This window comes from Ceratotherium simum, chromosome 25, assembly GCF_057802395.1.
Source record: "Ceratotherium simum simum isolate JZ-2026a chromosome 25, ASM5780239v1, whole genome shotgun sequence".
NCBI classification, from domain to species: domain Eukaryota; kingdom Metazoa; phylum Chordata; class Mammalia; order Perissodactyla; family Rhinocerotidae; genus Ceratotherium; species Ceratotherium simum.
In genome coordinates, this window is record NC_141924.1 from 33,614,763 (window position 1) to 33,642,542 (window position 27,780).

At 34.4% G+C, this 27,780-nt stretch overlaps 1 long non-coding RNA gene across 1 annotated transcript in view; it reads left to right on the plus strand.

Moving 5' to 3' along the window:
• Positions 1 to 19,100, plus strand: part of LOC147913771 (uncharacterized) — a 173,937-nt gene extending 154,837 nt beyond the window's left edge. The window contains exon 6 of the long non-coding RNA XR_015556305.1: positions 18,956 to 19,100. This is a non-coding gene — a long non-coding RNA (uncharacterized LOC147913771). The remainder of the gene's footprint in view (positions 1 to 18,955) is intronic.
• Positions 19,101 to 27,780: the final 8,680 nt, after the last annotated feature.

Consider the following 27,780-nt stretch of genomic DNA (forward strand, 5'->3'; position numbering starts at 1 on the left):
TTATCTTGGCCTTGCTTTTTCTTGCTTCCTTGTCCATAAAGTGGGGATTGGAGCTTAAGGGGAATTAGTACACTGATATGCACACTCTACTCTCATAAGGAACTACTGGCCTGTGACACGAATAAATTTTTCTGTTGCTAAAATCAAATGATAGGGGTCTTTTTCCAATTTACAGGAGGTGGGGGAAAAAGTTATATGGGAAGGATTTTTCTTACTGTTAAGCTTTCTCTCATAAAATTTTTCTTAATCTTTCGGCACTAGATACCTCTTAAGTCTGCTCAGGAATACTAACAGGTGATAATGTTAATGAGCAAGTAGTAAATTGATATTAATTTGTAGAAAAGGGAAACACTAGAAAGCTCATCATACCCTTATGCATGTCATAATTTCCAGATTATAGTAGACTCCATGAGGAAACACTATTATATTCATCACAGAATCACTAGCGCCAACCTATTAACCACTGCAGAATATAGTAACATAAATTGCCTTATTGAATTACTAACTTTATAAGGCATAAATGTAATATAGTAGATTCTCAGTTTCTGGTTCTGTATATAAGGAGTTTGAAAGTCGCCACTCTGTGATAACAACAAGTAAAAAGCTGAACAACATGAAAAATCAACTCTTCTTGGATCCATAAGAGAGGAGTAGACACAGGGCCAACTGCTACCCCCAAGATTGGAGAGACAAACCAGCAAATACAGAGAGGCATGGCTTACTGGAGCAGAGACTCATGAACAGAAGCCTCCATGGGAACCAGTGCCTGGATAGTAAAACCTGAACTCTAACTGACAAATTGCTGGAGGCTCAGTGTAGACAACTCTGAGAGTTAAAACCTCGAGGGGGGACCTAGTCATCAGGGGGACTCCACAAGACCCAATTGTATGTTGTCTACAAGAAAACCACTTTAAATATAAAGACATATTTAGATTAAAAGTAAATGGAAGGAGAAAAATATACTCTGCTAACATTAATCAAAAGAAAACAATAATAGCTACCTTAATTTCAGACAGAGCAAACTTCAAAGCAAGGAAATTTATCAGGGATAAATAAGGGCATTACAGGGGCCGGCCTGGTGGTATAGTGGTTAAGTTCATGCACTCTGCTTCAGCAGCCCGGGGTTCATAGGTTCGAATCCCAGGCATGGACAAATGCACCACTCATCAAGCCATGTGTGGAAGCCTCCCATATACAAAATGGAGGAAGATGGACAGAGATATTAGCTCAGAGCCAATCTTCCTCACAAAAAAAAAAAAAAAAGGAAGAAGGGCATTACATAATGACAAAGGAGTCAATTCTTTAAGAAGTCATAACAATTCTTAACATGTATACGCCCAAGAAAAGAGCATTGGACAATGTGAGAGAAATACTGATAGAATTGCAAGGGGAAATATATGAATCCACTATTATCATTGGAGACTATAACACCTATCTACCAGAAATGAACAGATCCAGCAGGCAGGAAATCAGTGTGGAAATAGTTGAACTCAAGAACACTATCAATCAACTGGATATAATTGACATCTATAGACTACATCATTCAACAGCAGTAGAATACACATTCTTCTCAAGATCACATGGAACACTCACCAAAGCAGGCCATATTCTAGGCCATAAAACAAATCTTAACAAATTTAAAAGAATAGAAATCATACAATATCTGCTCTCAGACCACAGTGGAATTAAACTAGAAATCAATAACGGAAAGATAACTGGAAAATCCCCAAATATGTGGAGATTAAACAGTATACTTATAAATCACATATGGGTCATAGAAGAAATCTCAAGAGAAATTTTAAAATATTATGACGTAAATGAAAATGAGAACATAACATCACAACCTGTGGAATGCAGTGTAAACAGCGCTTAGAGGGAAATTTATAGCATTGAATGCATATATTAGAAAAGAAGAAAGACCTAAAGTCCATAATCTAAGTTTCTACTTTATGAAACTAGAATAGGGAGAGCAAATTTAATCCAAAATAAACAGAAGAAGGAAATATTAAGAATTAAAACAGAAATCAATGAAACTGAAAACAGGAAATCAGTACAGAAAATAATTGAAACCAAAAGTTGGCTCTTTGAAAAAAGTTCAATAAAATGAATAAGCTTCTAGCCAGGGTAACTAAGAAAAAAAGAGAGGAGACAAATTACTAACATCAGAAATGAAAGAGAGGACATCACTATAGATCCCATAGACATAAAAGGATAAAAAAGAATAGTATGAACAAGTCTATGCCCACAAATTTGATAACCTAGATGAAATCAACCAATTCCTTGAAAGACACAATTTGCCAAAACTCACACAAGAAGAAACAGACAATCTGAATAGGCATATATCTAGTAAATAAATTGAATCAATAATTAATAACCTTCCAAAACAGAAGGCACAAGGCCCAGATGGATTCACTGGTGAATTCTACAAACATTTGAGAAAGAAATTATACCAATTCTCTACAATCTCTTTCTGAGGATAGAAACAGAGGGAATATTTTCTAACTCATTCTTTGAGGCTAGCATTACCTTAATAACAAAACCAGACCAAGACATTACAAGAAAAAAATACTATAGACCAAGATTTCTCATGAACATCGATGCAAAAATACTCAACAAAATTTTAGTGAATCAAATCCAACAATGATTTATATGCCATGAGCAAGAAGGATTTATTTCAGGCATGCAAAGCCAGTTCTACATTTGAAATCAATTACTATTCTCCATCACATCAACAGGCCAAAAAATAAGAATCAAATGATCATATCAATAGATATAGAAAAGCATTTGAAAATACTCAATACTCATTTGTGATAGAAATTCTCAGTAATCTAGGAATAGAGGAGAACTTCCTCAACTTGATACAGACTATGTATAAAAACCCTGCAGTTCATATCATAGTTAGTGGTGAGAAACTAAAAATTTTCTCACTAAGATCAAGTACAAGACAAGGATGTCTCCTCTCATCACTCCTTTTCAACATCATACTGGAAGTTCTAGCTAATGCAGTATGACAAAAAAATGGAAATAAAAAGTATACAGTTTGAGAGGACAGATATAAAACTGTCTTTGTTCACAGGTGACATGATTGTCTGTGTAGAAAATTTGAATCAACAACAACAAAGAACTCCTGGAACTAACAAGTGATATAACAAGGTTGCAGGATATAAAGTTAAAATACTCAATTGCTTTCCTATATACCACCAATGAACAAGTGGAATTTGAAATTAAAACACATTTACGTTGCCATTTACATTACCACCCATCAAAAATGAAATCTTTTCTCTCTATGAGGAAAACTTCAAAACTCTGATAAATAAATCAAAGAAGAACTAAATATGGAGGGATATTCCATGTTTATGGATAGGAAGACTCAATATTGTCAAGATGTCAATTCTTCCCCACTTGATCTATTGATTCAATGCAATCCCAATGAAAATCTCAGAAAGTTGTTTTGTGGATATCAAGAAACTGATTGGAAAGTTTGTATAGAGAGTCAAAAGACCTAAAATAGCCAACACAATATTGAAGGAGAAGAACAAAGTTGGAAGACTGACACTAACCAATGTCAAGAATTAATATAAAGCTACAGTAATCAAGACAGTGTGGTATTGGTGAAAGAACAGACAAACAGATCAGTGGAACAAAATAGAGAGGGCAGAAATAGACCCACATAAATACGGTCAACTAATTGACAAGTGATCAAAGGCAGCACAATGGAGCAAAGGTAAGTCTTTCAAAAAGTGGTGGTGGAACAACTGGACATTCACAAGCAAAAATATCAGTCTAGACACCAACTTTACACTCTTCACAAAACTTAACTCAAAATAGATCACAGACCTAAATGTAAGACGCAAACTATAAAACTCCTAGAAGTTAACATAGGGGAAAACGTAAATGACTTTGAATATGGTGATGACTTTTTAGATACAACACCAAAGGCACAATCCGTGAGAGAAATCATTGGTAAGCTGGACTTCATTAAAATTAACAACTTCTGCTCTGCAAAAGACAATGTCAAGAGAATGAGAAGATAAGCCACAGACTGGGAGAAAATATTTGTAAGAGACACATCTGATAAAAGACCGTTATCCAAAATACACAAAGAATGCTTAAAATTCAACAGTAAGAACACAAAACACCCAATTGAAAAATGGGCTCAAAGTGTGAACAGATACCTCGCTAAAGAAGATATACAGATGACAAATAAGCATATGAAAAGATGCTCCACATCAGATTTCATCAGGGAAATGCAAATTAAACAGATAATGAGACACCACTGCACAACTATTGGAGTAGCCAAAATCCAGAACACTGACAGCCTTAAATGCTAGCAAAGATGGGAACAACAGAAATCTCATTCATTGTTGGTAGGAATGTAAAACGATACAGCCACTTTGGGAGACAGTTTGTTTTTTTTAAAACAAAGCTCAACCTACTCTTATCATAAGATCCAGCAATCGTGCTCCTTGGTATTTATCCAAATGAGCTGAAAACTTATGTCCCCACAAAAACCTACACAAAAATTTTTATAGTAGCTTTATTCATAAGTGTCTGAGAAGCATCCAAGATGCTCTTTGTTAGGTGAATGGATAAATGAACTGTAGTACGTCCGGACAACAGAATATCATTCAGCTTTAAAAAAAATCAGCTATCAAGCCATAAAAAGGCATAGAAAGACATGTATATTATTAAGTGAAAGATGCCAACCTGAAAAGGCTACATACTGTATGATTTCAACCATATGACATTCTGTATAAGGCAAAACTATGGAGACAGTAAAAATATCAGTGGTTGCCAGTGACTTGGGAGGGAGTGTGAAATTGGATAGGTGGAGCTCAGAGGATTCTTAGGGCAGTGAAAATACTCTGTATGGTATTGTAATGGCAGATACATGTCATTATACCTTTGTCCAAACCTATAGATTGTACAAAATCAAGAGTGAACCCTAAGGCAAACCACAGACTTCGGGTAATTATGATGTGTCAATATAAGTTCATCAGTTGTAATAAATATACCACTTTGGTGGTGGATGTTGATAATGGAGGAGGCTATTCACGTAATATGGTAGGGGATATATGGGAAATTTCTCTACTTTTCTCTCAATTTTAGTGTGAACTGAAAACTGTTCTGAAAAAAAAATACAATATTTAAAAATAACCCTACAGATTCGAGAAATAGACTTTAAAATAAAAAAGTTACTAGAGCTTAAGAGAGAACTTTTATAACAAGATTCAATCCATTAGGAAGACGCACAAATTTTAAACATATATACATGTACTATCAGAGCCCCCAAAATACTTGAAGAAAATTTTGACAGAATTTAAAGGAAACATAGGAAAATCAAAAATAATAGGTGGAGCTTCCACTTTCAATAATGGATGCAATAACTAGACAGAAGTTCAACAAGAAATATTAGACTTGAAGAACTTTATGAATCTAGTAGTCCTAAAAAACATCTAAAGAACACTGCACACTACAACAGCAGAACACACATTCTTCCCAAGTGAACATGAAACATTCTACAGGATAAACCATATGATTGGACATAATAAAAATATCAATAATTTTAAAGATTGAAATCATAAAAAATATTCTCTCTGATTTCAATGAAATGAAATTAGAAATCAGTAACAGAAGAAAATTTGTGAAATTCAAAAATATGTGAAAATTAAACAACACATTCCAATGAGTAAAAGAAATCATAATGAAAATTAGAAAATACATTGAGATGAATGAGAGTGAAAACACAATATACTGAAACATATGGAATGCAGCTAAACCTGTGTTTAGAGGGAAATTTATATTTGTAAATTCCTATATTAAAAAAGGAACAATTTCAAATGATTAGCCTTGTCTCCCACCTTAAGAAACTGGAACTATTAGAGCAAATTAAATGCAGAGCAAGCAGAAAAAAAGAGAGAAATTTTGCTGAACTGACCAAGAGAAAAAGAAAAAAAGACTCAAATTACTAAAATCAGGAATGAAGGAAGATACATGACTGCCAACTTTATGGAAATCAAAGGAAATATGGGAGTATCATGCCAAAATTAGATAACCTACATGAAGTGGACCAATTCTGACAAAGACAAAACTTATGATGCTGAGTCGAGAAATACAAGAAAATCTGAATAAACCTTTGACAAGCAAAGGATTTAATTTTAATTTAAAAATTTCCCACAAAGAAAAGCATGGTCCCAGATAACCTCACTGGTGAATTCTATCAAATATTTGAAAATGAATTCACGTCAATCCTTCACAAACTCTTCCAAAGAGGAGCAGAGGAGGAAATACTTCCCAAATCATTCAGTGAAGTCAGTATTACATGGAAACTAAAAACAAAGACATTTGAATGTATATACAAAACCCTCAACAAAATACTAGCAAACAACCGTGCAACATATATAAAGGAATATACAGCATGACCAATGACATTTGTCTCAGGAATGCAAGGTTAGTTTAACATCTCAAAGTCAGTTAAGGTAATATACCATGTCAATAGAATAAAAGTTGAAAAGCATGTAATCATCTCAATAGACAAGAAAGAAGCATTGTACAAAATCCAGCACTGTCTCATAGTAAAGCTGGAAATAATTCAGTAGCTTAGGAATAAAAGGAATTTCCACAACCAAATAAAGAGTATATACAAAAATCCCACAGCCAATGTCATAGTTTATGTAGAAAGACTGAAAAATTTCTCCTAACGTCAGGAACAAGACAAGAGTGTCTGCTTTTACCACTTCCATTCAATGTTATATAGGAAAATTAGGCAAGAAAAATGTAAGAAACAAAAAAAGCATCTAGATCAAAAAGAAAGAAGTTAAACTCTCTCTATTTGCAGTTTACTTAGTTTGTCTATAGAAAATCCTAAGAGATCCACAAAAAAATTGGAACTAATAAAAAAGTTTTATAAGGTTGAATGATATAAGAACAATATAAAAATTTCAATTAAATCAAGACAGTGTGATACTAACATTAGGATAGACATATAGATCAATGGAACAGAATTAAGGTTAAGTTTTAATCTTAATAAACCCATACATCTATGGTTAATTGATTTTTGACAAGGGTGCCAAGACAATAATATGAAGAAAGCTATTCTTTTCAACAAATAGTGATGTACAAGCAGGTATCCACATGCAAAAGTATGAAAGTGGACTGTTTGTTCAACCTATAAACAAAAATTAACTCAAAAGGGGTCAAAGACCTAAATGTAAGAGCTAAAACTATAAAACTCTTAGAAGAGAACGTAGAAATAAATCTTCATGACCTTGAGTTAGGCAAAGAATTCTTAGGTATGACATTAAAAGCATAAGCAACTAAAGAAAAAAAAATAAATTAGATATTGCAAACATTAAAATCTTTTGTCTTTTGAAAGATACCATCAAGAAAGTGTAGACATCCCACATAATTGGAGAAAATATTTCCAAATATTATTGCTATGGATGGAATGTGGTCCCCCAAAATTGATATGTTGAAATCCAAACCTCCAGTGTGATGGTATTAGGAGGTGGGGTCTCTGGGAGACAATTAGGTCATGAGGATGGAGCACTCATGAATGAGATTAGTGCCTTTATAAGAAGAGACACAAGAGAGCTTGGTTCCTTTCTCTCTGCTCTCAACCATGTGAGGATACAAGGAGAAGATAGCAATCTGCAAACCAAGAAGCAGGCCTCAAGACACCAGATCTGCCAGCACCTTGATTTTGGACTTCCCAACCTCCAGAACTGTGAGAGATTTTTGCTGTATAAGCCACCCAGTCTATGGTAATTTGTTACAGCAGCCTGGACTGATTAAGACTTTTCTTATAAGGAGCTTATATAGAGTGTATATAAAGAATTTTTACAACTCAACAATAAAAAGACAAATAACCCAGTTTTAAAAATGAGCAAAGTATTTGGACAGACATTTCCCTAAAGAAGATATACAAATGATTAATGAGTGTGTAAAGGATGCTCATAATCAGTATTCACTTAGGAAATGTAAATCAAAACCACAATAAGATACCGCTTCACGTCCACCAGGATGGTTATAATAATAATAAAAAAAAGACAGAGAATAACAAATGTGGGCAAGTATGTGGATAATATGGAACACTCATACATTGCTGGTGGGTTTGTATAGTTGCCACTTTGGAAAGCAGCTTGTCTACTGTTTTGAAAATATTACCATTCAACCCAGCAATTCCACCTATAAGTATATACTTGAAACACATAAAAATATATTTCCACACTAATACGTAGATACAAAATTTTTATAGCACTTTATTTACAGTATCCAAAAAGTAGAAACCATCCAAATATCCATCAACTAATGAATTCATAAACAACATGTAATATGCCCCTACAATGGAATATTATTAAGCAATAAAAACAATAAAGTACTGATATAATGTACAGCATAGATGGACATTGAAAACATTAGATGAAGGAAGCCAATCACAAATGTCCACATATCGTATGATTCCATTTATATGAAATGTCCATATTAGGCCAGTCTGTAGAGACCAAAATTCAATTAGTGACTGCTTTGAAATGGGAGAGTTGGATGGTAGTACAGAGAGTGACTTCTAATGGATATGGAATTTCTTTTGAGGATTGATGAAAATGTTATAAAATTAGATTGTGGTGATGGTCGCACAATTCTGTGAATATACTAAAAACCATTTTTTAGTTAATTAATTAATTTATTTATTTTTGTGTGAGGAAGATTAGCCCTGAGCTAACATCCATTGCCAATCCTCCTCTTTTTGCTGAGGAAGATTGGCCTGGACTAACATCCGTGCCCATCTTCCTCTATTTTATATGGGACACCACCAAAGCATGGCTTGACAAGCAGTGCATTCGTCTGCACCTGGGATCCAAACCTGCAAACCCTGGGCCGCCGCAGCGGAGCACACGAACTTAACTGCTATGCCACTGGGCCAGCCCCTAAAAACCATTTTAAATGGGTGAATAGTACAGTATGTGAATTATACTTTCATAGTAGTGTTAGAAAAAAGAGGATATAAAATCTCAGATAGATTAGTTCTGCTGAGTGATGAGTTAGATTAATTCTTTCAAATTCACTCATAAAAAAATTTGGTTCCACAGTTCATCAAAACTGTAGGATATCAAATACTATTCAGCAACAAAAGTTTCTGAAACATGCTGGGTGAAAAAATATAAATTTCAACAAAATGGTAATTAGATAGGCAGAATACTGCTCACAAACAAGAAAGGACACCAGAAGACAAAGTGCAAAAGGAAAATAATAATGAACCTAGAATTCCGAAACAACCAAGCTATCATTTAAAAATAACAGCAAAATAAAGATATTTTCAGGGGTACAGAGACTTAAATGTTCCCTACTCATAAAACTTTCCCTGAAGAATTACAAAAGGGTATTCTGTATCCTCAATATTAATCCAGCGAAAAGAAGCTGCATTAATACAGCAACAGTGAATCAAAATATTGGCTGATAATGGTGATAAAAATAAGCAATGAGTCAAAAATAATAGGCCCAGAAACAAAATAATGAGGAAAACATGTCTGTCACTGTGGGTACACAGTGGAATAAGCTGGAAGTAAAGTAATAGATAATAGTAAAGTTGTGAGAGGAGGGAGTTTGACGAGAAGTTAAAGTATACTATTTTCCTTGTCTTATTGAGAGGGAAAATAGACATACCGTTAGACTTTCTTAATTTGAATTAAATATTGCTGTTGAGAAATTTAACGGACTTTTCCAGTAACGGAAAATACTTCAGAACAACCCTATCACTGAGTATAACTAGAAAAGCTGGAAAAATATTAAAACATCAACAACAAATTAAAACACTCTTTGAAGGCGTGAAAAAATTAGCAGTGTAGTAAAGAATTACGGGACAAAGAAGACAGAAATCCAGAGTGTTGAGTCCTGTGTTTCTTCCGCGGAGGCATTTGCTGATTCCGGAAAGGGGCAGCTAAGGGCTTAGAAACTGACCTGCTCTTAAGCAACCGATTGGGGTAAAAGGACAAAATTCAGATGCACACATTTTCTCCTTTAGACCCAGAAAGGCTGTACTCGAGCATCAGAGGAGAGAAAGGAGAAGGTAGACTCTCGTGGGAACTTCAACAACCTGTGGAAATGAGGCCAAACTGTGTAAAGAGGGACATTTGTTAAAAGAGAAAGCCAAACTATAAAGCCTCCATCTGAACAATACGGGGACTCTACTTAGGGAAATATGTTCTAGGGTGCTGTTTTTCAATTTCTTAGACTATAACCCACAGTAAATATTACATTTTACATTGGGATCCAGTAGTATACACATAAGCATTAAATTGACATATGCACCATGAAACATGACTTATTATGTGTTATATTTTTATATCCTTTATTTTATTTTATTTTTTTGCTGAGGAAGATTCACCCTGAACTAACATCCATGCCAATCTTCCTCTATTTTTTAATATGTGGGTGCCCAGCACAGCATGGCTGTGAACTGAGCAGTGTAGGTCTGTGCCCAGGAACCAAACCTGGGTTCCTAAAGCAGAGTGTGCAGAAATTAACCACTAGGCCACCGGAGCTGGGCCTCTTATTTTTTTAATGATGAGTGTGAACAGCTAAATTAATTTTAGAACCTACTACTGATTCACGGCTCACAGATTTAAAAATGGTACAGCAGGGAATCTCTTCATTATGAGCATCAGAAACAAGGCATCAACAAAGATAATTTTAGAAAAATGTTTATAATTAGAAATAGTTTAAACTACATGGATATAGGAATGAACTATATATCTTAAATGTGTGCATTTTATTTTATATGTTATACCTATGTCATACCTAAAAATGATTAAAATATTGAATAAAAATGAGAATGAACTATAAGTAAAATAGAATTTTCTGAACTTCTAAGTCAATATATTTGAAAATTTCAATGAAATGAAATATACAAATAATCAAATCTGGACCAAGAATTTAAAAGAATATTTTAATGAACCAAATGTTCTTGAGGTTTAAGTTAAAATTTTAATAATAGTAGTAATAATACATGTACTTGTCCTCTGTCTAAATGTTATTTACATGAGGTTTTATGTGACTATACATGTCGCTATCTTCTATCTATCTCTCTATCTCTCTACCTATTCCCTTGAAAAAGATTACAAAAGAGAGAGAGAGAAAGAAAACTGTCCAACAGTTTTTATGAACCTATAATATTACTGTTACCAAAGCAGTACAGGAAATTAATATTATAATGCAGTTATAATACAATAAATTGCTGACTAAATGCTAGTGCTCAGATTGGTAATCAAATTAACTGTTTATATATACACACACCTAAACGTGCATATTTCATGGTCAAGTTGGTTTTATCCCAGAGATGATACAAAGATGGTTCAAAATAAGAAACTATCAATATAGTGCACTGTTTTAATAGACTAAAGGAGAAAAAGTACTATCATCTCAGTATTTGCAGGGAAAACATTTGATTAAGTTCAGCATTTATTTATTATTATAAATGTTGGAAGATTATATAACTTCCTTAACTAGGAGTCCACACACAAAAGACTTACAGAACTGTAACAGCATTCTCAAAATACAATTGTTAGGTAACTTCTTATAAAAAGAATAACTACTATTTTCATTATTTTTCAACATGATTTTGGGAGACATTATCCAATGAAGTAAGAATTGAAAAATATAGGACATATCATTATAGGATGGTAAAAGAAAAATAATGGCAATTTTTGTGGATAATATGATTATTAACATAGAGAAGCACCACAATTAATTGCAAAGCTATTGGAAATCATTGTAGACTTCAGCAACGTTTTCAGATAAAGATAAAAACACAAAAATTAAAGTCCTTTCTCAATATCAGCAATAATATGCAAAAGATAAAGGCACAATTCACAATATCCAAGAAAATAACACAAAATAGAAAATATTCAAATGAGACTCAAACAAAATAATGCACAAAAATCTATAGAGAATTGTTAAATTCTACAAGAAGACATAAAAATGTATGGAATGAATGGGAAGATATACCACGTTCATTAATTGGATCACTAAATATTGTGACTATGATCATTCTCCAAAACAGAGTTTATAAATTCAGTACAATATCTGTAAAAATTCCAGCAAGAATTTTTTTGACATTTGAATAAACATTTCCAATATAAACAAAATAATCATACTAATGAAATTTTGGAAAATATTAAAAATGACGATTACTCTTATGAGATGTTAAGAGAAACTGAAAATATAGATATAAGAATTAATAAATAAACTAATGGAATGAAATATAGAATTCAGAAAAAAACCCAAACTCAGGTGAGAATTTGAGATAAGATATACATGCCATAACATAAATCATTTTCTAATAAAAATCAGTTGGTTAATGAGAGATTATTAAGGAGATATTGTTTTTATAAAAGAGCAGGAATTAAATTGGAGGTTTCATTAACATAGTATTAAAAAATAAACTCCAAATGGATAAAAGTCCCAAGTTAAGAAGAACAATAAAATTAAGGGAAGAAAATATAGAATACCCCTTTTACTTTGTGGATGGCAAAACTCTTTTAAATAATACTCTAAGACCATATCCATTAATAAAATGTTTGAATAAATAATTTAAAAAACTAAGGATTTCCAATCCATAAAGAAAGTGATAGAAATGTTATTATAAGGTGGCAGACTGGGTGAACATGTATTACCGATGGATTAACATCTAGAGTTTTAAAGCAATGTCTGGAAATCAATAAGAAAAAAATGGAAAAATATTATTGATAGGCAAGTGACAATATGGCAAACCTGAATAAAAACTATAAAAGAAGTGCTCAACCTCTTTGATAAGATAAATTAAAAAGCAAAGAAAATAACCTAAAAAATGAGAAACGTCTTTAATCCCATCAGACTTTGAAAAGAAATGAAATGGAAAATGACACCAAATTCTGGTGTGATTATGGGAGAATGAGACCTCATATCTGTCTGGTGGGAATATAATGGCACAACCATTCTGAAAGCAGTCTGGCAGAACCTAATGTCAGTAATTAGTGAGAGTACTTTAACATCCAGAAAATTCTCTCCAAGCTAAGACCCCATAGTAATTTGGGCAGGTGCACCAGCAGGCATTTTTTAGAAAATCCATCATTCTGGTGGTTAGGAATTAGCAACAGGTGTGATAGAATTATCTGTTTATTTCCCTTCCCTCCCCAACCTCAACATGGCCTCCCTGGGGGTAGAGTATAACTTCCCTGCACCATTGGCTTTGTTTGAGCTCAACAGAGACATAATTCCTCTCAGGAAATAGATGTGTTGTGAACCACTGAGAATTGAGAGTTGTTTATTCTACAGCATTATTGCAGAACAACCTGACTAGTACAGTGAATAAATTGTGGGGTATACATAGGTTTGAATACAATATAACAAGAATTAATGGTGATTTAGATTTTTAAACTGCAAACAGGATAGTTCTTAAAATAGACTTTTGCATGAAAAGTAAAAAAAATTATATTTATAGCAAAATATATATCAAATATATGTTTCTGGCATACCAATACAATTAAGCATACATTATATTGATGCCTATCAGGAACTTAATGGGGATGGAGGTAAGAATGACAAAATGAAGCAAAATAAGAGAGAGGCTTTGCACAGAATGACGGAGATAGTGTGTCATGAATCATACCTGAGGTCCACATTAAACATAAATATATCACAAACGTAGCAAAATATTAACCATTATTAATGCTGGGTCTTGGGAATATTGATATTTGTAATATTATTTTTTATAATTTAATGTGTTTTTAAAAGTCCTTAATTAAATTTACTTTTACTTTTTGTTATTCTCAAATTTCATAGGCATTTAGACTTTCTTCTATCTCATACCTTCATACATTCATTGCTTAAGCTTTTAAATTCACAATATTATAGTTCATTATATTATTTTCTTACTCTTAATATTTTGTGATTTATCTAAGCGTGCCTGAAAACACAGTGTCTGGCAGTATCACTGTCACAGAAAATGTTCTTAAATGAAATTGAATTGAATAGAGTTAAATATATTGTCCTAATGGTCTTCTGAAATATATCAAATTAGAAGCAATTTTTTAGATTCAAAGGAAAAATAATATTCTTATGACTATAAATCTAGTAGGTTTTATTTAAAAATTTATATTCATTCTCTTCTGCCATATCATCTGTCTGTTCACGTTATATGGATACACCTACTGATCTTCTCATCCAGTTAAAATCAACTATTCCTTCCAACTCTCAAAATAGTGAAATCTCCTTGAAGTGCCTTGTTCACTGTTGTACATTCAGAATCTAAAGATGTGCTTGCCACATAGAGAGCACTGAATACATGTTCATTGAATAAATAAATGCATTATAAATATAAACTGATGCAGCCACTACAGAAAACAGCATGGAGATTCCTCAAAAAATTAAAAATAGAACTACTATATCATCCAGCTATTCCACTTCTGGGTATTTATCCAAAGAACATGAAAACACTAATTCAAAAAGATATATGGACCCCTATGTTCATTGCAGCATTGTTCACAGAAGCCAAGTCTTGGAAACAACCTAAGTGCCCATCAACAGATGAATGGATAAAGAGGATGTGGTATATATATACAATGGAATACCTCTCGGCTATAAAAAAACATGAAATCTTGCCATTTGCAACAACATGGATAGACCTTGAGGGTATTATGCTAGGTGAAATAAGTCAGATGAAGAAAGCCAAATACTGTATGATTTCACTCATATGAGGAAGATAAAACAGCAACACATAGATACAGAGAATAGATTGGTGTTTACAGGGTGGGGGGAAGGAGGTGAGGGGAAGGCAAAGGAGGTAAAGGGGCACATTTGTACAGTGATGAACTGAAACTATACTTTTGGTGGTGAACACGATGTAGTACATACAGAATTTGAAATATAATGATGTACACCTGAAATTTATATAATGCGATAAACCAATGTTACCTCAATAAAAAAAATAAATTAGAAAAAGAATTATGATTGTTAATAATGGCAAAAATAACCAAAAGTAATAGAATAGTTTACAGTGTAGAAAGTTTTCAGTCATGTTGCTCCTCACAATACAATTATGAGGTAATTTCTATTATTGCCATTTTGCAGTGGACAAAACTGGATGCTAGAAGGCTAAGCAGCTTGCTTGAGGCCACTAGGTTAGTACTTCAAAGATCCATTATGTGATTTTATGTCTTCTGATACCAAGAGGTCCATATATAATTTAAATGTATTTTCAGTCCTAGTGTAGAAACCCTCAAAGTAATAAATAATGCAACATTAGAGAAAATATCATACAACCATTTCCAACTTTATCCTCTGTCCCTTTGGTTGTCACTAAACATCATGTTCTGCTCTTCTTTAAGCTGTTAGAAGAGATGAGCAACAAAGGATTGTAAATTGATTAGTAATATGATTGTGGAAAGTTCTGTGATCCTCCATGACTTGTTAAACCCAAAGGGCTGATTTCAGCTTTGGAAAAAAATATATGCATGCTTAGAAATGCAATGAAACCTGAATTGAGTACAGAGAAATTATATTCAAATGAGAAAGAGATTAGAAAAAATAATTGAACTTTTTGAAAGAAAATAGCTTTTTTAAGTCCTAAATATAAAGCTAACTCAGTTGAGTTTTTCTTTTCTTTGTTATGAATATTAAAATTTTACCATAAAAGTAAAATTTTTCCTGTCATATGTAGGAGAAATATTAAGATCATAATGTATACATGTTAATTATTAATATTCTTAATTGCATTTGCTATTTAAGCAATTGAGCTTACCTAAAATATTTAAATATAATGCTTTTAATGTTATCTTCATACCAGTATTATAAATATATACCATACAATAAATAAACCGATTAAGAATCCACCTAAGGCAACTTCTTTCCTCTTAAAGAAATAGAAGCCTCATTCAGAGGCTTCTAATCTAATTCAGAGGTTTTTTGATCTGAATACTGAATATCCCCAAAGAGTCCATGGATTGAATCTAGATGATCTAACAACTGGATTGAAAAAAATTACATCTTCATTTTCATTAACCTGTAATAGAAGTTTAGCTTCTCTTCGATCATGTATTTTGACAAAAACCCACAGTAGTATTAACAATATCAATCAGATATTTTCATATCTCAATGCAGTTGATACACATAATCTTAAAATATCACTACTTTAAAATTATGGTAGTTATTAGACCCACCACAAGATATTAATATTTAATGCATTAATCAAGAAGTGCATACATTATTTTACTATATTGCAATTAAAATATTTTAATAGATATTTCAATATAATAACTTTTTATAGTCTTATATATTTATTTAATGCATTTACATGATAATTCTGATTTGAGGTAAGTCTTTAAGCTTTATCAGATTATCAAAGAACTGAAACACTTTTTGGGTAATATTTAATTCAGAAATATTAATTTTTGACAGCTTAGAAATAAATATGTAAAAGAAATTTAACATATATTTATTAAAGTAAAACAATATCTTACAAATGTGAATTGTATCTTTTTCTTAATATTATCATGGTTAACGTTATAGTCTGCACCTATGCTCACATGGTGGCTTTTAGCAAATTCAAAATATGATGGATAATAAGTTGACCAGTGTCTGTTGTTAAGGGAAAATTGCTTAAGCTTTTTTTTGTTTTTAAATAGTTGTCCACTGAGTTTGGTATAATATTGGAAATCCCTGGTTGGTGAGACTCTCACCAACCAAATGAAAAACAGGCATATTTCATTTATAGCCACCCCAAAAGATGGTAGTTCTAGAACTTTCCAACACTTATTGGGCAGGGACAAGAGATAGTTATTTGGTGGAAGTTGACAGGACTATTTAATGAGTTGAGACCCAGTGGTATATCCCAAAGTTATTAGAATTTCCAAGATCTCTGTGAAATGTGATTTATTTGACAGAAAAGAATGCATGTGGATTGAAATTTCAGTGAACCAGGAGTTCTCCTAAGTGCTGTTTTTCTATCTTTCAGGAAATAAATTAGCCATTTTCTAAGGTCTCAATAAAATTCCCCTTCCCTAAAGTCTCCAAGAGAGGATGAATGGGGCAACATCAGTGAAAGCCTCTTTGGGGATTTTCCTAATGATAATTCACTCTGAGCAGTTACTTGAGTTCTTATTACATAATCTTTCTTATCATGCATAGCTTTGCACCTGCACTGTAGTAGAGCTCCATGTCTTCAGATAACCAGTGGGAACTAGGTTTCTCTCTATGGTCTGAGTGCCTTTGTATTTTAATGTATATGGGAAGTACCTGGGGAAAAATTTAGTGCTACATCTAGCAAAAGTGAATGCTCCTTCATACTAAAACAAGATACATATTTTCCTCTTCATTTTTTGCCAATATAATCAATATTTATTTGGGGAAAAACAGTCACCAATCATCACCAATAATAAAACAACATGCACATTGTCCCATGAAAAAACAAACAAAACATATTTTTAGGGCTCATCATATGCCAAGCATGATGTTAGGCCCTGGAGGTACAGACTGATAAATATATACTACTTCTTTCTAAGGAACTAATTTTGATTACTTTACAATAGACGCTATAATATTGCCTTGCCCCCCTCCCTTTTTAAAATTTGATATCTTTTAAGTCTGCACTAGTCTACAGGCTTGTTCTTCATCCTTTTCTTTGGTCTACCATCTGTATGTTGCTGATTTCATACTTATGGTGCAGTTCAAGATGCATGTTAAAGAACCTGAACTGTTTCACCTGTGGATTTCCCCATAGTCTAAATGTTGCTGATTGTATACTCATCGTGCAGTTCAAGATGTACTTCTGTCCACTGTTTTTTCTGTGGATAGGCAGGTGGATTCAGAAACTTGTTTAGATTCATGTTCCATCCCTTTGACAAGACTAAAGGTAGTCGTGTGTTTTTTCATCAGGAGGCATATAATGTCTGCTTCTCTCTACTTTTATGACAGTGTAGATGTAGATATTCAATGATTAGATCCATTAATTCTTTGGGGTTTCGAAGTGATGGTTATCTGCTTTCAAGATTAAAAAAAATCAACTAGAAGTACTTCTATAAAGTGGCACTTCTTGTAGACTATCTTTTGGTTTTCCAGAGGTACAGTTCCTATAGAGAAGGTAGGATATTCGTGCTTGGTTTTTTCTCTTTATTTCCAATCATCAAGGTAATGAATGAGTTCCTTTATTATTCTCCAAAATAAAAACTCACTAATTTATAAGTTTTTGATGAGTTTTAATCCATTGCAATGATTTTCCTTATTGATGCTCTAATTTTTCCATCTTTGATCAGTGGGCCCCTTTTAATGTTTGCCTTGAAATTTTTTGACATGACTCTAGCAATCTTTGATAGCTTCCTTGCTGTCAAGGAATAAGGCAAGATATTTCATGATAAGCTTGTACATTTACTGCTCAATTCCTGGAAGCAGCCATTTCTCTAAAGGACCTTGATTTCTTTCAGTGAACGTTTACAATCTGGGTGTTAACGTTACTTGTTGCTATTGAGTGGCTAATTTCATCCAGGCCTTTCCAATATACAGAGCTAGGGTGTGTGTGTGTGTGTGTGTGTGTGTGGTAATAAAATAGTACATAAGTAAACAATGATACTACCAAATTAAATTCAGGATTACAGGTTTTACACTTAACTTCTCTGTATTACATCTGTGTCTCTTTTGTTGTACTCAGAGAATGCTCATTCACTTGTGCACAGGAGATGATACAATCACAATCTCGTGATTATTCATTTACTTTATCCCACATCACACTCTCTGTTACAGACTGAATTCTATCCCCTCAAAATTCATATGCTGAAGCCCTAACCCCCAATGTGACTATGTTTGGAGATAGGGCCTTTAGGAAGATGATAAATGTTAAGTAGGGTGATAAGGGTGGGGTCTTAATTTGATAGGACTGTTGTCCTAATAAGAAGAGGAAGAAACATCAGAGATCTCTGTTTGCCTGCAGACATAGAGAAGAGGCCATGTGAGGATACAGCAAGAAGGTGCCCATTTGAAAGCCAGAAAGAGAAGTCTCACCAGAAACCAACTCTGATGACACCTTGATCTTGAACTTGTAGACTCCAGACTGTGAGAAAATAAATTTCTGTCATTTAAGCCACCCAATTTGTGATATTTTGTTATGGCAGCCTTAGCTGACTAAGATACTCACAAATATCTCAAATTAGCAATACTAATAGTACCACTACTTATATGACTCAGAAATCCGTTAACAGTTTTTGCATTGGCTCCCTCCATTCTCCATCCATAGTTCACAGTTGTCAGAACATATTTATACCTTGTCAGAATATAGCCATCACTCAATATACTCTCTTCCTTTTAATTTTCATTTGTTCTTAGTTCAATTAGTAATTATATATTTAGTGCTGATCGCTAGTGTTTATATCAACATCCATTCAGTCATGTTGGATGTCTGAAGCTTCTTCTCTAGTAGATTCTTTAGGAAAGACCTATGGAAATAATAGTCTGTAAATTATTGGTGATAAATGTTTAGCTCTACTCTTTGTACTTAAAATTCAGTTTTTCTGGATATAAAAGTCTTTGGCACACATTTTTCCCCTTGGGTATCTTAGGTATGTTACTCCACTTATTTTATGGCATATTGCATTGCTTTTATGTAGCCTGATAATAATAAATGACCCTTTCCCTTATAAGTCATTTGCCCTTTTCTCCTAGATCTCCAAAGGAATTTTTATTGTTAAAGTTGAGAGATTTTATAAGAATATGACTTAGGTTTTGGTTATTCCAGGTTGATAGTCTCAGTTATGTAGAGTGCTCTTTCAATATATAATTTTGCTTTTTATTTTGGGAAAGTTTCTGGAATAATTTTTAGTGTTAATTCTGTTCTTATACTTGGCTTTCTTCTTCAGGAACTGCTACTATAAATATGTTGGATCTTCTTTGCCTATTGTGAACATTATTATTTTCTCCCAAGTTGTTCTTATCTTTTTCTGCTTTTTGTTTTTTATTTAATAAAATAAAGTCTTATTTTCACTCTCCAGTTTCCTTATTATTGTTTTTTTGTTTTTTGGTTTTTTTTGTGAGGAGGACTAGCCCTGAGCTAACATCCCATGCCAATCCTCCTCTTTTTTCTTGAGGAAGAGTGGCCCTGAGCTAACATTCATGTCCATCTTCCTCTGCTTTATATGGGACGCCGCCACAGCATGGCTTACCAAGCAGTGCATCGGTGCACACCCGGGATCCCGAACCTGCGAACCCTGGGCCACCACAGCGGAGCCCGCACACCCAACCACTTGTGCCACCGGGCCGGCCCCTCCTTATTATTGTTTTTATTTGCTGTTGCATTCCTTCTAACCTAGTCTTCATTTCTGAAATGATTATTTTTTAATTTCTATTTCTTTTTCAGAGTGTTTCTAGATTAAAAAAAAAATTGTGTCAGTTACAGTTTTTTCAAATTTATTTTGTGGTTACATCTTCCTGCTACAAAGTCATTGTTTGTAGTAATGCCATTTTGCTCCATATTCTCATTTTCTTTGTCTAAGTTGTGACTGCAATATTTTCTTTTGATAATTTTTGATGTTAAATTATATTCCTTAAGTTTTAGAAGGAACTATAAGATGATCTTTTTTAACTTCAGAGAGTCCCCTTTTCTGTTGTTTCCATGTAGTCTTCAGAAATATGGCAGATTACATTCTGAAATGCACCAGTTTTGTTGTCTCTCCCACTGATATCTGGGCCTTCTGTTTACTTCATGTCTGTTATCCCTCTTCTATTCCATTTTGATTCCACTCCAAGGATATTTCCCTTAGTGAGGAGTTTTTCCTGTAAAGGATACCCCTGGTGGGTCAGCTGTGAGATTTCATAGGTTGTAATCTGCTTTAGCAACTTCAGACATTGCTGAGGTACCTTTGCACTTACCCACTGTTGGACTGGGCAATGCCTTCCCAGTTCTACCTGCTGTGCATTCACATTAGCTATTTTCATGTTCTCCTGTTCTCAGGTCTTTCAGAGGCTCTGCTGCTTTCCTCTGCCTCCTCTGGCTCTCATACCATATTGGTCTTATGGCTAATGGTAGGTTGTCTTCACCTGCAAGTAATTTGGAGTTCCTGGTTATATTTTGCTACCCATATTTGTTATAAATATTGTCCGTGAGTTTTTGGCTTTGCTATTTGTCTATCTCGTTTAATGTGGGGATTTGAAGCTGTTCAAACACTGCACAGCTACTACCACCATCTTCTCAGAAATGCCCGCCAAAGTTCTTGAGATTTTCAGTAGCTACCCGGTAAGCTCCTAAGAAGTGTTTGCTCTGGTGCTTCAGGTTGAGATTTTTTTCTGGGAGATTCATTGACCTTTCATTACTCAGCCCTTGTAGGGTTTGTGTAGGCCTCTAATTACCTGTATTAAAACCTGCTGTTTATTTGAATGAACTGTGACTGATACAACTATCATTTGAAAAAGCAAAATAATATTATGGATTTGGAAGAAAGAAGGGCTTTAAGTAGATGGCAAAAAAAAATAAATAATAATAATAACAACAATTTTTTGGTGCTATAATAAGAGGTAGAACTGAAATTCTAGAAAACAATAAGAACGATTTTATTGATGAGGCTTGTACAGTGGTGAGTTGAAGTGCTAAAGTTCTTTATTTCCCACCTTTAGAAAAAGTTAGAGGTCTTGATTACATCTAGAGTTGGTTATTTTTAAAAATGTGTATAAAAATAGTCTCATCAACTGTGGGAAGAAAATTCAAATAGCAGGGCTTATTTTGAAGATGGAGGGCCTTATATCATTTATTCATAAGTCTTAAAGAGATTTTGAACTATTTCAAGCCTATGGTGAGTTATTAATTTAAACTGTTTCTGGTAAAGAAACAGAAGTTTCTTGATCCAGTATTTGATATTTAATAAATATAAATTAAATAAATATATAAATTAATATGGTAAAACATTTCATAGGAAGAAATATCTGGCCATTAAAAACCTCAATATTTATTTAAATATTAGAAATAATAAAATCTATTAAAAAGAGACATCATTACACCTATTGTTTATATGTGAAATCCCAATGTTTTATAAATTAGGCTTTCAACAAATAAAAATACAATTTGGTCATTGGAGTTTGAAGATGGACCAAAAAATAATGACCATCTTCCCCTTCCCCTCCCGTGTTTTGAACCACTTGAGATATAAGATAAAACAGCCAGACAGATGGAGACAAAATATGTTTTTGTTACTGAGGATGCTGACACAGGGGAATAAGGGCATGTGGCAATGATGAGACATCTAATGGTAAATCCCAGATTTATACAGATTTACACACTGCAAACTTCTCTACGGTTTGGTCTCTGCCCCTGTAAAATTTACAGCAGGGAGAAGCAAAAGAGAATGTCCATTTCCTGTGGATTGATTGAGTCCGAAGATGAAGGACGAGGGAGGGTTGAGCCATAGCATGCCCAGATCGTAATCTCAAACATACAGATCAGATGGCTTGTTCTACCCCAAGAGGATTAATAGGTGAAGGAGGAGTGTTATGCTAGTGTTGCCTAAACAGATGGAAACAGCAGGTGTAACAGTTCCATCTTGACCACATTATGATTTTGACTTTAAAACAATACAGTATCCATACTGGGCATGGGTAATTTAATATTGACATTGGATTTGTCTGTAGTTGAATTTAGAAGGATTGAAGAATTAACTGCGTAAATGGTTTATTTTTGCTTTGGAAAATGATTTAGTTTTTCTTTTGAAAAGGTATTAGAGGAAGTTTGAATGGATGTCTCTTCCCTCAATATTTATTTTTGTTTCCAGCAAGAGTATTTCAAAACCATTTCATTGACCTCAAATTAACCTGCAGTGCTTGAAGCTTAGTGTATATTTGTTTTTCTGACAGTTTTGTTATTTCTCCCACAGAAAAGTATTTTTTTTAATATAGGCTGATCCCCAAATTTTCACTTTCACCCTCTGCTAACCTCGTGAGGTTTTTCAAAGCTCTGCAAAACTTTAGATGTTGAAGGGTCATAAAGAAACAATGTGACAGATATCAGAGCTCTTTACACATACATGGAAAATCACAGGAAAACCCCACAATTACCATGTAGTTAAGGTAATTGAAAAAGACCTTCATAACATCCTTCACTGACTTGCAAAGATAGGAAAAATATAGCGTCCTTTCTGACTGTGCATTGTTACTGCCTACCTAAATCAGATACTAAAGATCTGTGACACTGATATGGAGCTCGCAAAAAGAAAGCTAGTTTTTATGCCATTTGTCCACAGAAAAATACATGTTCCAATTAATTTCTTTGCATGTCAATGACATAAGTTAATTTTCAAATCCCAAAGGTATTTGTGCTGTTATCTAAACACAATCCCAGGAAGAAGCAATTGCTGTAGACTGAGTGCCATTTCCACGTGGACAAGAGCTTTCAGTCCTACATGTAATTTGAACAAGATGTCCCAGGATGCTGCTGGACAGGATTTGGAAGGGACTCATTATCATTGTTGCCTAGTGCATCTGTCCCATCTGACTCAGAATTAAGGAAACTAAAAAAATATATATATGGAAAATGACTTTTTCTATAATTTAATGTCAAAGCATTAAACCAAAATCATCTTTATGATTCTAATTCCCATTTTATGCCTTCTACCTGAATTTTCTCTAAGCAGTTCCCCTCCACTCCCAAATATTGCATACTTCATTTCATCAAGAGGTACTTCTCTTATTGCCATATTTAGAATATTACAGATCATATTTTCATGTTAACTAAAATGCTGGAGTATACTAAACTTAGTCAAAAGTACAATTAAATGGAGATATTTGCGTCTGTTTATATGCTTTTCTTCAACATTTGTATAGAATTAAGAACAACACATGGATGAGTTCTTTACAGATTCATTCATTCAACCAATATTTGTTGAGAACCTCATGTGTTTCAGGCACTGTTTTGTCTCCAGGGTGACAGTAACGAACAAAACTGTCAAAATCCCTGCCTTCCTGGACTTTCCAATTTGTGGGATGAAATATGTAATATAGAAAATTAATAAGCAAACTATATACTATATTAAAAGATGATGCACACTTTGGGGAAAACTAAAGTGGATAGGAAAAATTGGCAAACATAAGCCTCACTGAAAAGGTGATTTTTGGGCAAAGATTTCGGAAGGAAATTTGCAAGCCTTGTAAATATCTTAGGAAAAGCATTTTAGGCAGAAAGAACAGCAAATGCAAAGGTGGGAACCTGCCTGACTCAGAGAACAGCGAATGAACAAATGAATGCAGTGGCTGTAGCAGATTGCATGAGAATGAGAGTATTGCAAAATGACGCTAGCAGAGATAAAGTGAATGTGTATGCAGGAGAAACAGCAAACTTTTAGGGCCCAGTGGGCACACACAAGCACCTGGGTCGGTCTTTATGCTCTGTGAGACAGGGGAGATACTAGGACATCACTGGAGAGTTTTCAGCCAAGAAGTGATGTGTTTCCACCTAAGTTTTGAAACAATCATGTTCTCTGTTGTACTGACAAGAGATTATAAGAGGGCCATGGAGGAAGCCAAGAGTCTAGTTTAAAGGCAATTTCAGTGATAACACTTTCCTACATGTTACTTGTAAATAAATTATTCGAGATTAAGGAAAAAAAATTTTTGATCTGCACGTAATCATCTGTAGTGGGCTGCATGGTGGCCCTCCTAAAAGATACATCCACACCCTAATCCCTGGAACCTGTGATTATTGCTGTATTTGGAAAAAGGGTCTTTGTAGATTTAAATAAATTGAGGATCTTGAGATGAGATAATCTTGGCTTATCCGGGTAGGCCCTAAATCCAATGTCAAGTATCCTTACGAGCAAGATCCTTACACATAGAGAGTGACAAACAGAGGAGAAGGTGATGGGAGCCACAAGCCCAGGAATACTGACCATCATCAGAAGCTGGAAGAGGCAAGGAACAGATTCTCCCCTAGAGCATCTGTAGGGAGGGTGGCCCTGCCAACACTTTGATTTCAGACTTCTGGCTTTCAGGACTATGAGAAAATAAATTTCTGTTGTTTCAAGCTACCCAATTTGTGTTAATTTATTATGGCAGCCACAGGAAAGTAATATATCATCCAAAATTAAATCCTTAATGGTGAATCTTTTTTTTCAATTCCAATAAATGCTATATATTTATATATGTAGCCCATAATATCTAACTCTTCAAATATTCCCAGTTAGTGATGATTATTTGTGCTAGATACACAAAAAGCAGCCAAAGTCCTATGAGATTTGTCCAGGTTATGGTATGGCTGTTGACATACCAAATAAGGTCTTAAACTTCAGAGAAGTAAGTCCTTGTAATGAGTGTTTCTCTCTTTCTCTCTCTCTTTTTCGGCAAAATATACACAACACAGAATTTACCATTTTAAGTGTACAGTTCAATGGCATTAAATGCATTCACATTGCTGTGCAACCATCACCATCGCCCATCTCCAGAACTTTTTCATCATCTCAAACTGAAACTCTGTACCCATTAAAAAGTAACTCCCTATTTTCCTCTTCCCCTTGCCCCTGGAAATCACTATTTTACTTTCTGCCTCTGTGAACCTAACTATTGTAGGCACTTCATGTAAATGGAATTATTCAATATTTGTCCTTTTGTGTCTAGCTTATCTCACACAGCATAATGTTTTCAAGGTTTATCTGTGTTGTAGCATGTATCAGAATTTCCTTCCTCTTTAATTATGAATAAATCTTAAAACAAGATGCTGAACGAGACATTTCCTGTTACCTGGAAATTTGGCTAAAGGCTCGTATCTGAACACAAATGGCACAAATAGCCCATATCCTAAAGAGAGCCCGAGCACCACACTGGCTGACACATCTCTTCAGGGTTTACTAAGAGGCTGCACAATTGGCCCTGACACTATTATCTCGTCATTAACATGACTCTTCCTCCCTGGTCTATATATTCATGTTCAGAGCTCTATGTGTGTAATTACAGTGGGAATTAGGCATTGTTGCTCTACGGAAGGATTACTGCAGCTCCTTTCTCTTTCCGCTGTGCTTTCATTCTGCAACACTACCCCACGCCAAGAAAGTAGGTGGCCAAGAAAATCCCTCACGAAGATCGATAACGGCTGTGAAGTGAATAGACTAACGACATATTCTCAAATTGGATTTTGGTAGCAAACTCGTGATTTGCTCCGTGTGTATTTGAGCAGAGGACTGCAGAAAGAGGATAGGGTGAAGAGAGGGTAAAGTGTGGCATAGTTGGCCCTCCCACATGTGATGAGTCAAGGAGGTATGAACTTAAGGTGGGTGACACAAAAATACCAAATGAAATGTCCTGTAAGACCTGACCCAAGAGGGAAGGCTTCTAGGTGAGGAAAACCCAGAATCAAGAGGCTATGGGGCAGATTTCTGTTGAGGGTGGTTAAAGTGGTCTAGAAATGTCAAACCAGATCACATCTCCCTTCCTGGGGAATATGAAGAAAGGAGATCTCTGCCATGTACCTAAAAGCTCTCCTGTGTGCTCCATGCAGCAATTGGCTATCCAGTCAGCTACACAAAAGATGTCAATAAGCAATGAGTGTGAGTAAACGAAAACCACAACACCTAGTAGGTTTAAAGAAAAAAAAGAAAAAGAAAAGTGTTTTCCCTTTTCCCCAACTCCTGCTCCAGTGTCCTCAACACATTTAGGTGGTTGGCTATATAGGAGGTGTATCTGTCAGGGTTATACCAGAGAAACAGAACCAGTAGGAGATACATATTGAGAGATTTAATGAAAGGAATTGGCTTATGTCATTGTGAGGTCTGCCTAGGCAATTCTGAAATCTGGAGGTCAGGATGTTGGGAAGGGTAGACTGAAACTCTTGGGGAGCTGAAGCTGCTCTCCACAAGTCAAATTTCTTCTTAGAAAAAGCCTCAGTTCTTCATGTAAGGCCTTTCAATTGATTAAATCAGACTCATTAAGATTATCTAGGATTATCTTGCTTACTTAAAATAAGCTGATTACAGACTTTAATCACATCTATAAAATACCTTCACAACGACACTTAAATTAGTGTTTGATAGAATGACTGGTGACCATAGCTTAACCAGGTCAACACATAAATCTGGCCGTTACTGCATCCATAGGAGAGGAAGAAAATTTTCTCTACACTTATAGGATTTTCTGGCTGTTCTAAGAATTAAACTGACATGAGACAGAATAATAGGAGAAAAATCAAACAGAGTTTAACAATATGTATACACAGGAGAAACCCAGGAAAACTCAGTAACTCACCAAAAAGGCCAAAGCCACTATCCTAAATACCATCTTCAGCTAAAGACAAAAGAGGATGCTGGGGGTAGTGGTTTGGGACTTCGAAGGGGAAGAAAGCAACTCAGATGGAGATGGAAAAGCAAATGCTTGGTAAACAAATGTTTGCTATGCCTTGCAAAGACAATGGGACATGGAGAGGACTTTGATAAAATAGGCCTTGCTAGGTTCCTCCCTGTCTACCTCTACCACTCCTAGTTCATATTACACTATAGTTATCTATGGTGATGGCTCCTTCCTGGAACAGGCTTTCTACCTTAAATTCTTTTAGGCAGTTAGGGGAAGGTCAAAGTTTCTTCCTGAGTCTTTTATTCTTAAAAATAATCAACCCAAAATAATCCTTAAGCCAAAGAGGCATATGTTGGAGTGGCAAATTCTGCTCCCCTAGACATCAAAAAGAATAAAATACCTAGGAATAAAAACAACCAACCAAACCCCCAAAAAACTGGCCATCACAGGAGGAGTGAAAAGTAAACTACCATGCCCTAAATCAGAGTCCTTCAGGGTGATGTGTAG